This window comes from Coffea arabica, chromosome 2c (assembly GCF_036785885.1).
Source record: "Coffea arabica cultivar ET-39 chromosome 2c, Coffea Arabica ET-39 HiFi, whole genome shotgun sequence".
Lineage (NCBI taxonomy): Eukaryota > Viridiplantae > Streptophyta > Magnoliopsida > Gentianales > Rubiaceae > Coffea > Coffea arabica.
Window position 1 is genome coordinate 74,083,187 of NC_092312.1, and position 12,684 is coordinate 74,095,870.

Sequence of the window (12,684 nt, forward strand, 5' to 3'; positions counted from 1 at the left end):
ACCAACAATGATTGGAGGGCTGAGGCCCCTTTTTTTAAATGACCCTTGTATTTTCAGGTGTTAATATATACACCGATATGAACGTTTGTGGAAAAAAAAGAATAGGCATACGAGCAGATAAAATAAGCCATAAATGACAGATGGAATAGTATTCAAACCACCGGGAGTTTGTGATTCAATCACCTATATTATCTGAGGCCAAAAAATCCAGTCAATCATCTACCGGCTTCTTTTTCATTTTTTTCTTCTTTGTCAGAGTAGGTTTCAAGCATGATATAAACCTGTGCAAATAACTGGTGATCAATTTTATGCCATTTAACTTCTATAGAAATAACTGGCATTCAATTCCTTTTTGCCTTTCTTTTTTGACTTTCAAAGTGCTTCAACATAAAACAAAGAATGTCTAGATCTCCCTTAAAATAGAACAAAATAGAGAGGCAGACAGAAAAATTAAAAGTGGGTCATGCATATTCTCATGAGTGAAAAATCAAAGCACAAATGAGGGAAAGCAACAATTTATTGCCATTCAACAACTAAAGAAACTATCAGCAATCAATTCTAAGTCTTTAGTTACTGAGACAAATCCATTTTCTTTTCTCTTCCTTTTGAGAATTTCCATCTAAGCAAATGCCATCATTCAATAGACAAATTACTACAGAACATGCCTGGGCAGCATAACTGAAACTAAGCTAGATGTCTTTCAGTAAGTATTTCTAGCATAACCAAAGACAGCTGGTGCAAAAACAAGCAAGAAAAGATAAATTGTATAATTCAACAGTGTAAACAGACCACACGACAGAAAATCTAAAGTAAACTAATCAAAATGCTAAAAGCAAGCAAAAGTATTCACTAATATTTTTTGCCCTGGATAATCTATTTGCTTGACTCAACAACTCCATGTGGTTTAGACATATACCTTCTATCCCTTTGCGGCTTACAAAAAAATGTACTGCAACCCATCAAATGAATAGGCATATGAGCAGATAAAATAAGCCATAAAGGACAGATGGAATAGTATTCAAACTACCAAGATCAAATAACTACTCTAATCCCTTCAAGCATGATAGAAACATGTACAAATAACTGGTGAACAATTTTATGCCATTTAACTTCTATAGAAATAACTGGTATTCAATTCATTTTTGTCTTTCTTTTTTATTTTCGAAGTGCTTCAACACAAAAACAAAGTTTGTCTAGATCTCCCTTAAAACAGAACAAAATAGAGAGGCAGACAGAAAAATTTTTAAGACCTTCAGTTTGTAACATGTATAAACCAGACTAAAACAAATTAAATAAAACAGCAATCTACATGATCAGAACTCAATCGGAAGCAAGAATCCATAAATCAAGGCCAACAGCCACTTTATGCAAACCCATGTACAGTGCAAAAATTCACAAATAATTTGGCTTTAAGTCATAATCGATATCAAATAACAGATAAATCAGTTATATGCAGCAAGAAAGCACAGAACTTGAAGAATCTCATCTCCAAGAAGGGGAAGGGGGTAGAAATAGTAAAGAAATAATACTTATCTGAAAGTGTTTCTCTCAAAAATCTTTATTCACTGCTGGAAAAGAAAGCAATTCTCTTCATACAAACCTTTCTGCTCACTCTCCCCCCCTCTCTCACTTCTTTGAATTTTTGGAAATGGAGAATACAACTACGAACTTTATGTAGAGGCTACTGGGTACTGGTAAATGGCTAATTTTCGCTCACTAGTGAGGTCCGAATACCAACGGTGAACTCAGAAAGTTTGGTTTGGATGATTAGTTATCATAAATTGGTAACTTGGGTCGAATAGAAAATCACGCTGGAAAAGTTGAAATCCAATTGAGAGGTGTTTGTAGACAGTTGACATCGACTAATGAACATTTTGGAATTAAGTCAGTAATGTAGACATTAGTGAGGGCCAAAAAAATTGCAGAAGTTTAGTTCTCAAAAAAAAGGAGATAAGCAAGAACAATTGGCTCCTCTAGCGCTGAAGACGGTGGCACGGATAGTAATACATAAAGGGCTTTCATTAGAACCAGATTTTCAATCTAAGAATCAAGAATGCAAATATGAAGTTGATGTTGTTTGGATCAAAAGAATTCACTTGTATGAGTTCAGACTATTGGAAGGACTTCATAGGTCACTAACAATTTTCATATACCACTTTGTGAATTCTTGGCCTACTGTTATGTATATGAAATCTTTGCAGGGGTACAAAATTGTTTGTGATATGCTATTCCATTCCCTTGTGGCTTTAGGAAATACTTGTACCCAAGGAAGTGGATAGGTTTACAAGAAGATAAGATAACAAAAGGGAAATGTAACCCAAAGACAGGAGCATTTTCAGGGTAATAATTCCAATAAAAGAATTGAAGAAAGGTGAAAAGGAATATCAGACAACACAAGAAATGATGGATAGAAAAGCCTATCCCTCGGGCCTGATAGCAAGCTGAAGTTTCATCCTAGAGAAATGACTCTTGGAAGCTATATCAAAGAAACTACGATAATGTTCAATTGCCTACATGAACTCCACAGAGAAAAGCTAAACTATTTTGTAAAAATCGTAACAGGACAACCTCCAAATGAACCTTGGTGCAACATGCTTTCTTGTCATTCTTCAGGATTTCTAGAATCTGAGATTTCACTTTCTAATGACACTTTTTAGATCTCCAACTTATTTCACCAGAACACTACTTATTCAACATAAGATTTGTTGACTATCTCCCAAACTCGTAACAATCTCACAAATAAATTCCAGGTAACTCACCTATATTAATTTCAATTCCCCAACACAATATTGGAATCCAACAAGATGCAAATTACTTTACTCCTCCTATCACCATCCAAATATTCAATTCAAACCCTGCAAGGCAACATCCTTACTACAAGAGTCAAACTTTAACTTGCAAAGGGATAAAACTCTGCACAGTTCCACAAGATACTTACTAAGCTTGCTAGATTGGTCACCCTTTGCCTTAAACCTTGTAGATTGGTCAAAAACAACCTCCAAACGAACCATTGTAAAATTTGCATTTTTGAATCAGGATTTCCAGAACCTCAGTTTCAAATTTTATTAACATTTTTTCCTTTCCCAATTATTTCACTAGAGCACAACTTATCTACCAAAAAATCTATTGTCAATAGTCAAAAATTATAACTGACATATAAATTTCAAGTCACTCAACTACATCAGATAGAATCCAACAAAATCTCAGAATCTAATGAGACATCATACATAGTTCATTGTGTCACCATCTGAATACATAAACTCTAAAGTATGACGTTAGAAAGAGTCCTATATTTGCCAGCAATGGAACCAAACTTGGAACAAATATATGAATTCCACACTAAACTTAGTATGTTCTTGTTACTTTTTGCCATTAACCTCATAGAATGGTAAAAACCAACCTATAAACCTTGGTGAAATATGCTTTCTTGTAATTCTTGGGATTTCCAGAACCTATGTTTCAGTTTCTAATTAACCTTTTTTTTTCTCCAAAAGCACCACTTATTAAAGTCATTGACAACATTCCAGATTTTTTACAAACCCAAATAGATTCCATGGCACCCACAGGAATGCTAGAGGAGCTAATTGTATACGTATCTTCTCTTTTTTGGAGATTAAAATCCAGCATTTTTTTGTCCCTCACTACCCTAAGCATCACCCAATGCTTTCCATTAAGTTCATTAGTCTTTATTAGCAATCTACAGCCATTTCAACATTAGAATCAAAATTTTCTAATGTGATTTAGGATTATCTCTGTTGGGTTTCAATCTCTAATGATAAGTGGCACAGATCAAAAATATAACTGAGCTCAATGACTGATTGTGCAGTTATTTTTCATTCTTCAGTCTCAAATGTCTAAAGTCACTAGACGTATTAGTCAAAGATTTTTAATGTAGGCAACAAGTAAATCATTCACTTAAGAATTTTGGCCAAAAATAGTGCACTTGCATGACTAAAACTCCATATGGTACCGTCTATTTCTCTTTGGCTTACAAAAAAAGAACCCATTCCCTATCTAATTCATAGGTTTATGAGTAGATAAAATAAGCCAATACGGCCAACGGCACATCATTTAAACCATAAAAGGTCTTCAATCATGCAATTACACTATTAGAGGCCAAAAAAGTTTAGTAAATAATGACTTGTAGCCTACTTTAAGCACTTAGACTAATATTTCTATTGATTTAATCATTTTCAAACTAAAGTATAAAAGAAACTGCACAATCAGTCAACGTGCTACCCATATATTTTTGAGTTATGCCAATACCATATGAGAATGAAACCCAGTGGAGAGAATAGAAAAATCACGCTACAAAATTTGAAATCTAACTATGAGGCGGTTGTAGAGAGTAGATATAGACTAATGAGCTTACCGGAACTAAGTGGGAAATGCCTGCAGTAATGAGGGTCCAAAAAAATTGCAGGATTTTAAATCCCAGAAAAAATGGAGGTAGACATGCACAATTGGCTGCTCTAGCACTAAAGATGGTGCCATGGATGGTAGCAACTAAAGGGCTTTCATTAGAACCAAATTTTCAATCTAACAATTAAGGAAGCAAATTTGTGATGGATGCTATTTGGGTCCAAAAAGTTCATTTTTTGTGTTTAGACTATTGGAAGGACATCATAGGTCAACTAATAGTTTTTGTATACACTTTGTGAATTCTTGGCCTATTCACATGGATATGAAATCTCTGAAAGTGTACAAAAGTGCTTGCGAAATGCTATTCTACTCATACCCCATGAAGTGGATAAATTACAGGAAGATAAGATAAGGTATAAAAGGGAAAATGGAATAGCACCAAAACTGAGGGCTTTGCCTAAGACATGTTACCCAAAGACAAGAGCACAAGTAGAGTAATAATTCCATGAAAAATTGAAGACAGGTGAAAAGGAAAATTAGACCAAAAGACAGGAAATGATGGATAGAAAGGGACATCCCTCCGGGGTGACAGGAAGCTGAAATTTCTTCCTAGAGAAATGACTTTTAGAAGCTATATGAAAGAAAGTACGACAATGTCCAATAATCTACATGAATTCCATAGAGAAATGTAAAATTATTTTGAAGCATCAATTATATCATGATACTGGTTGTCCCCCAAATTATCTTTTTAATGTAACTTCTTAAGGGACCATAAGTATCAAGGACACCTACTGGAGAGAATAGATAATCATGCTAGTAATCTGAAAGTTTAGAAGGATGCTATTACCAGTAATAACTGTTTCATGCTATTTAACCTGAGGAGGAATAGTAATAGATCAACTACAGCAATTTAAAGGGGATCAGGAAATTTCCTTTTATCTTTTACAATCATTTCAGCATAATCAGAATGTTTAGTGGATATCCATTTAAACAAGGGGAAAAAACCTAACCCTATAAGAAGAGTTCTAAAATCATGTACTTCAAGAAGTATATCTTTCTATTTCAATTTCTAAAATGTGAGGTGTTGATCACTGACAGTCGAATAAGACAAGGAACAGCTGGAGAAAAATAGAAAAACACATGAAGCACTACTCCTACCTTGAGCTTGAAGTAGACGAAGATCATGCATAAAGAATGATAGAATCAGAGCAGGCTTTTTAACAATAATGCGTACCCAGATGACTTCCCCTGCAAAGTATCAAAGATCAAATTCCTAGCAGATGAAAAGAAACCAAAGTGTAAATCAAGAAAGCAAGAATTCAAAAACAGAAAATCAAGAAACAAGTTTATCCAAATAAACCTCATGAAAGGAAAAATTGGGAGAAAATGGAGAACTCAGCAATAAGGCTAGAATTTATATAACCATCTAAAAGCAAACTTGGAGGGAAAAGAAATCATTCACTTAAGATAGGTTGGACTTTCATTCAGGAGTTCCTCATTGATAAAAGAGGGAAGATAAAAACAAGTAGAGACAGTGTTGACTGGCAAATAGTATACTGCTAAACCAACAATGGGAAAAACCAATATGAAGATGAAATGAAAGTGAAGTACAGGAATTGGACAAGAAAGTTGCAGTTTGGTAAGTTATTTTTGCCATAGGAGACGACCTCTTACAGTTAAACAATATATTTTCTGACTCTTGTAACTTGCAAAAGAGTACCTGTACCTCAAACTGAAGGCTGATGGTATACAAAGAAACCAAAAGTGGGTCATGAGGATTCTCACGTGTGAAAAATCAAAGCATAAATGAGAGAAAGCAACAATTTATTGCTATTCAACAACGAAAGAAACTATCAGCAATCAATTCTAAGTCTTTAGTAACTGATACAAGTCCATTTTCTTTTCTCTTTTTTTTGAGAATTTCCATCTAAGTGAATACCATCATTCAATAGACAAATTACTACAGAACATGCCTGGGCAGCATAACTGAAACAAAGCTAGATGTCTTTCAGTAAGTATTTCAAACATAATCAAAGACAGCTGGTGCAAAAACAAGCAAGAAAAGATAAATTGTATGATTCAACAGCGCAAACAGACCACACAACAGAAAATCTAAAGTAAACTAAATCAAAGTACGAAAAGTAAGCAATAAGTATTCACTAATATTTTTTGCCATGGATAATCTAGTTGCATGACTCAAAAACTCCATGTGGTTTAGATATATACCTTCTATCCCATTGCGGCTTACAAAAAAAAGTACCCATAACCCATCAAATGAATAGGCATACGAGCAGATAAAATAAGCCACAAAGGACAGATGGAATAGTATTCAAACTACCAGGAGTTTGTGATTCAATCACCTATATTATCTCAGGCCAAAATATCTAGTCAATCATCTACCAGCTTCTTATCATTTTTTTTCTTTATCAGAGTAGGTTTCAAGCATGATATAAACATGTGCAAATAACTGGTAATCAATTTTATGCCATTTAACTTCTATAAAAATAACTGGTATTCGATTCCTTTTTGTCTTTATTTTTTGATTTTCAAAGTGCTTCAACATTAAAAAAAAAAGAATGTCTAGATCTCCCTTAAAATAGAACAAAATAGAGAGGCAGACAGAAAAATTCCTAATACCTTCAGTTTCTAACACGTAAAAATCAGCCTAAAAAAATTAAAGGAAACAACAATCCACACCATGGGGATTCAATTGGAAGCAAGAAGTATTCACTAATATTTTTTGCCCTGGATAATCTAGTTGCGTGACTCAAAAACTCCATGTGGTTTAGACATATACCTTCCATCCTTTTGCGGCTTACAAAAAAAGTGCCCATAACCCATCAAATGAATAGGCATACGAGCAGATAAAATAAGCCATAAATGACAGAAGGAATATTATTCAAACTACCAGGAGTTTGTGATTCAATCACCTATATTATCTAAGGCCAAAATATCTAGTCAATCATCTACTGGCTTCTTTTCATTTTTTTTATTTATCAGAGTAGGTTTCAAGCATGATATAAACATGTGCAAATAACGGGTAATCAATTTTACGCCATTTAACTTCTATAAAAATAACTGGTATTCGTTTCCTTTTTGTCTTTATTTTTTGATTTTCAAAGTGTTTCAACATAAAACAAAGAATGTCTAGATCTCCCTTAAAATACAACAAAATAGAGAGGCCCATAGAAAAATTCTTAAGACCTTCAGTTTCTAACATGTAAAAACCAGCCTAAAAAATTAAAGGAAACAACAATCCATACCATCGGGACTCAATTGGAAGCAAGAATCCATAAATCTAGGTCTTCAGCCACTATATGCAAACCCATGTAGAGGGACAAATTCACACATAATTTGGCTTTAAGTCATAATTGAAAGCAAATAACAGATAAATCGATTATATGCAACAAGAAAGCAGGGAGCTTGAAGAAGATAAATCAGTTATATGCAATAAGAAAGCACGGAACCTGAAGAATCTCATCCCCAAGAAGGGGGGAAAAACAAAGAAACAGTAAAGAAACAATACTCATCTGAAAGCGTTTCTCCTCAAAAATCTTTCTTCATCGCTGGAAAAGAAAGCAATTCTCTACGCAAAAATCAAATTCGCCTGATGCAGAGGTCAGTGGAGGCCTGCGATCTGCGATCTAGAAGCTACAGGATTGGTGGAGAGGTAACTTCGAAGACCGACAGATGAAAGGAATTGTTATTATGTGGGTAACCGAGAGAATACAAGAAAGGAGAAATGTAAAGCTATTACAGAATGAATATCAAAAAGGCTGCCTTATTTCATAGCCTAGATTCCTATTTATAGCCATCTAAGTCGGCTGTCAGGCTAATGCTTAACCTGCTGACCTAGGCTGACATCACTAGATTCCCACTAACAAATTGGCTAACAAATCCCAGCTGTATAACTAACGTGTGCATGGCCTGCATGGCCATAACTAACTTTAGCTAACAACTTCAGCTGTATTTCCGTTGCTATATCCTGCGCAAAATATGGAATAACCAAACACATGCATCAATACCCTCCCCTCGCAGAGTCCTTGTCCTCAAGGACTGAAGTTGGGAAATTGCAGCTTTAAGTCCTGCAGGTATTCCCACGTAGCATCCTCCGGGAAGCTGTTACTCCACTGGACTAATACCTGAGTAGCTGCCACCCTACCACGCTTGACCAAATGCCTGTCTAATATGGCAATGGGTTCCAATAATAGCTGACCCTGGTGTGAGACTCCAGCTGGAATGTGAGTATGAGTGACCCCTGTGCCTATTTTTTTCTTGAGCACCGAAACATGGAAGGTGTTGTGAATGTGAACATGTGAAGGAAGTGCCAACTTGTAAGCCACTGCACCCACCCTTGCCAGTACTTGAAATGGGCCAAAATAGCGTGGAGATAATTTTTGACAGTGATGAGTCCTTAACGAATGTTGCCGATATGGTTGAAGCTTGACATAGACCCAGTCACCAACGCCGAACTCCCTTTCTGATCTATGTTTATCAAAAAAAAGGTTAACCTGTCCGTACAAGGCCCAGAAATTCCATAACAAACGCCCCTCCTTAGAGGCCGACGTCCTCGACGGCCTGGTAATTTTGGGACTCCCCCTTCATGGAGGCAGAGCCTCTGCGAGATTCGAACCTGGGATGTTGGGTTCGTTGCTTGGCTCTGATACCACTGTTACGAAAAGGTTAACCTGTCCGTACAAGGCCCAGAAATTCCATAACATCGCCCCCCAATTTTCTGATTTCTCTGCCCTCTCTCTCCCCTCTCTCTGTTTTGAACTTTTGGAAAGTGAGAAGACAAGCGCGAGCTCTATACATAGGCTGCTGGGTGCCGCCAAACGGCTATTTTTCGCTCGCTCGTGTGGTCGGTAAACTCCAACGGATGGATTAGTTACCATAGATTGGTAACGTAGGTTGGCCTACTTGTATTTAGCATATGACAGACGACTTTGGTATCAGATTTCATTTGCCTAACCGGGCTTGAGCACTCATCATGGGCCTCAGATTTTATATTCTTAAAAAGAAGCAGTATACGTTAACCCAAAAAAAAGTAACAAAATACAAAGAAGTGATCAATCTATTTCCTAAATTATTCAATATTTCTTAACATTATACAAATAAACACTCAGTAGAAGTGACTTAGATACATAGTGGTTAAGGCGCACCTAATGTGTGTGCTACTAATAAAAAGATATTAAAAATAATTAGCATTATTTTTATTGAAAAATAGTAATTTAAATAATTACAGTGCCGTAGTATTTTAAAAAAATGATAGTTTTTGTTAGATAACTGATAGTTAGTTCAGTAGATCTAGAACAGTCATAGGGAGATGAGTAGTTAAAATGATGCAATTTTCTTTAGAAGTAAGGGTTGTGAGAGCTCGAAAATTTCATGTCTTATTTAAAAATTAGAGCATGTTACATTTTTCGTTTTGTTATTGATTGATTCACATGTTTATTGCTTCTTTTAATAAACAAATTACTCGATACACCTTAAGAGGAATTGTACCCTTTACACCATAAAACATTAGTATTAGTTAGAATCTGTTGTGGTATTAGAAAAAAAAAACCCGGAATACATTTGTCCTAATGCATATAAATGTCTAACGTACTTTAGAAAATTTAACAAATAATCTAATAAATTTACAAACATCTCAGGGGCCAAGGGTGAATCGAAAGAGGGACCGAGCACCGAGGAGTGAATTTCAACTACTTTGGATGAGTGATCTACATGTGTGTGTTTAAATTGCCTATGTGCCACTTAAACGATAGTTATATGATTATGCTAGTGTTTTATTGGGAAGTGTTTTCAATTGTCCCTCGCCTTCTAAGTCGGGAGCGTACTTTATCGTACTCAATTTAGTTTGAGATTGAAGGTTAATAATTGACCAAGTGTTATTGTAAGTATGCATGACTGCAAGCCGTGTACGTACTTCATCGTACCGGTTGAATTGGACCCCAAAATTCTTTGTCCAATGGACTATTCGAGCTAGTAAAAAGGTTTGGTCGGATAGGACAGTAGTTTTGGATAAGTGTTTTGGTATACTCGAATGTTAACACAGAGTAGTAGATTACTGAACTGATATGACCATTTAAGTGAGAGAAGTGTTTACTATTTTGGAGGTTATAAGGATAAGTTCGATGGAGTGTGTAGTATATTGAAGTGACTCTAATGCAAATACCATATCTTTTTAAAAGTAATTGTTTAGTGAAATGTTCTTTACTTTATTCAGTGAAGTGTTCTTTTCTTATTTAATTTTGATTATGTGTTAAGTATTTGATTATTATTGCTTGTTTGGGAAACCTCAATACGTTGTGCTCAATCCATTAGTTTGTTTTCCTTTCAAGAGAGGAAGACGAGAATAGGGAGTAGCCAAGAGTTAAGCTAAGACCCAAAATTTTACTTGAAAGATTCCTTTTGTATTTAGTGAGATGATTGAACAACTTGTATTTTGATCCATTTAATTGTACATATAAGTATGAATTATTTGAAAGATTGGATGGTTGTAAAGTTTAGTTGTGATGTTTTAATACTTACCATGGAGTTAATGCTATTGATTGAAAGATTTTGAGTGAGTCCTGACGATAGTTAGACAAGTGGTCCACTAAAGTTTAGGGTATGCCCTAGGGTCTGACTGGATCATCACAAGTGGTATCAGAACAATCTCATGTGGTCTCTGCGCGAGATGAATTTGGGTCAATAAGGGACTAAGTGGTCTTATTGAGTGTAAGTAAGGACAGGATTATTGAACCATGAATGTTAGTATATTAAGTATAAAAATTTTATCATGATACTCGAGGAAATTAGAATTGTATATCGGGTAGGAATTCCAAATATGGTTGATTTACTCTTGGGACCGACCGACTTGACTTGTGAATTATTCTATTTTCGATTCTTGTACCCAAATATCAAATATTTCATTCAATGGTGTATTTACAAATTGGGAAAGATTTAGTATATTGCCTTATGATATGATTAAAAATTACGATTGAATTTGGGAAAGTAGAACCAAAGAGACCAAGGTTAGCTTTTGAGAGCTAAATGTGAAGAAACAGTAGTGAGATTTTGAAGATTTGTGCAAATTCTACATTTTAAGATAAATAATTTTACTAGTCCTTCAATGATAAATGGATTATATGCCATCTCTTGCCTAAAAATATTATTTCACATCTGAAATTTGAGTGAAATAACAGTTTAAATAAGGACTATGCGGCTGTGAATAGCTTTAAATTGTGAGGAGAGTTTTTAACTTGAGGTGAGATAAGTTTGACAAATCTGCCATGTGATTAGTATGCTACCATTTGCGATGAAATTATACGTGAGTTCTCGATGAAATTTGAGGAGAGGTTTAATTATACGTGAGTTCTCAATGAAATTGTGACTCCTTAAAATTGATTAGAGGATTATTGGAGTTAATGTCCAATAAAATAAAATACCAAGTGGTTAAGTTATTAGAGGACCCAATGTATGAAATGTTTGAATTCATTTAGAATACTTAAGAGTCATTGATATATTTAGGTAATGATTATACCATTTGATTTGGTATTCGGACGTAGTAGATCTAGAATTTACTCAAGAATTTTTTATTAGTCTTACTGATGAGGTAATTGGACATGTGAATACATTTGAAGATATTATCATTTTGACTATTTTGAGATTCAATGATACATTGTTGATTTTGAAATGGAATATTTGTATCTGACAGTTAGTGTGAAACAGGCTATGATAAATCTGAAGAGAACTAGTGCAATAATAATGAAATGAGAAGAAAGTGTAAGGCCTAAATTTTTGTTAGTGCATGCATTAGACATTTGTCATGAACCATGACACTTGTCAGCATTTTTCTTTTGCCATTTGTTCAAAGCATCTAATGCTTTTAGCAAGACAAAAAACTTATTCTTGCATGTTCATTTTCTTGGCAACCAAGACAAGTTTTTGCTTGTTTCTTTTCCCTAGCAAATCGAGAGAGAAGTAGAATAAGTATGGATGATTTGGAATATTGGATGGCTGTAATGTTTAATTATGGTATTTTATTGCTTACCTTGGAATTAATGCTATTGATTGAAAGATTTTGAGTGAATCCTGACGATAGTTAGACAGACGGTACGCTAAACCTTAGAGTATGCCCTAGGGTCTGGAGGGGTCGTCATAAGGGTAAATTAGACAATATATTAAATGACACGATTTGTTTTAACCGAACCTCTCCCTCCCACTTTATATATAGTAAGATATTTGCCCTTTCATTTTTTCTTCTAAAAGTGACTTAGATATATTTTTTATCAAAATCATTTAATTTTGCTAGGGAAATAATCTATTCTTTTATTG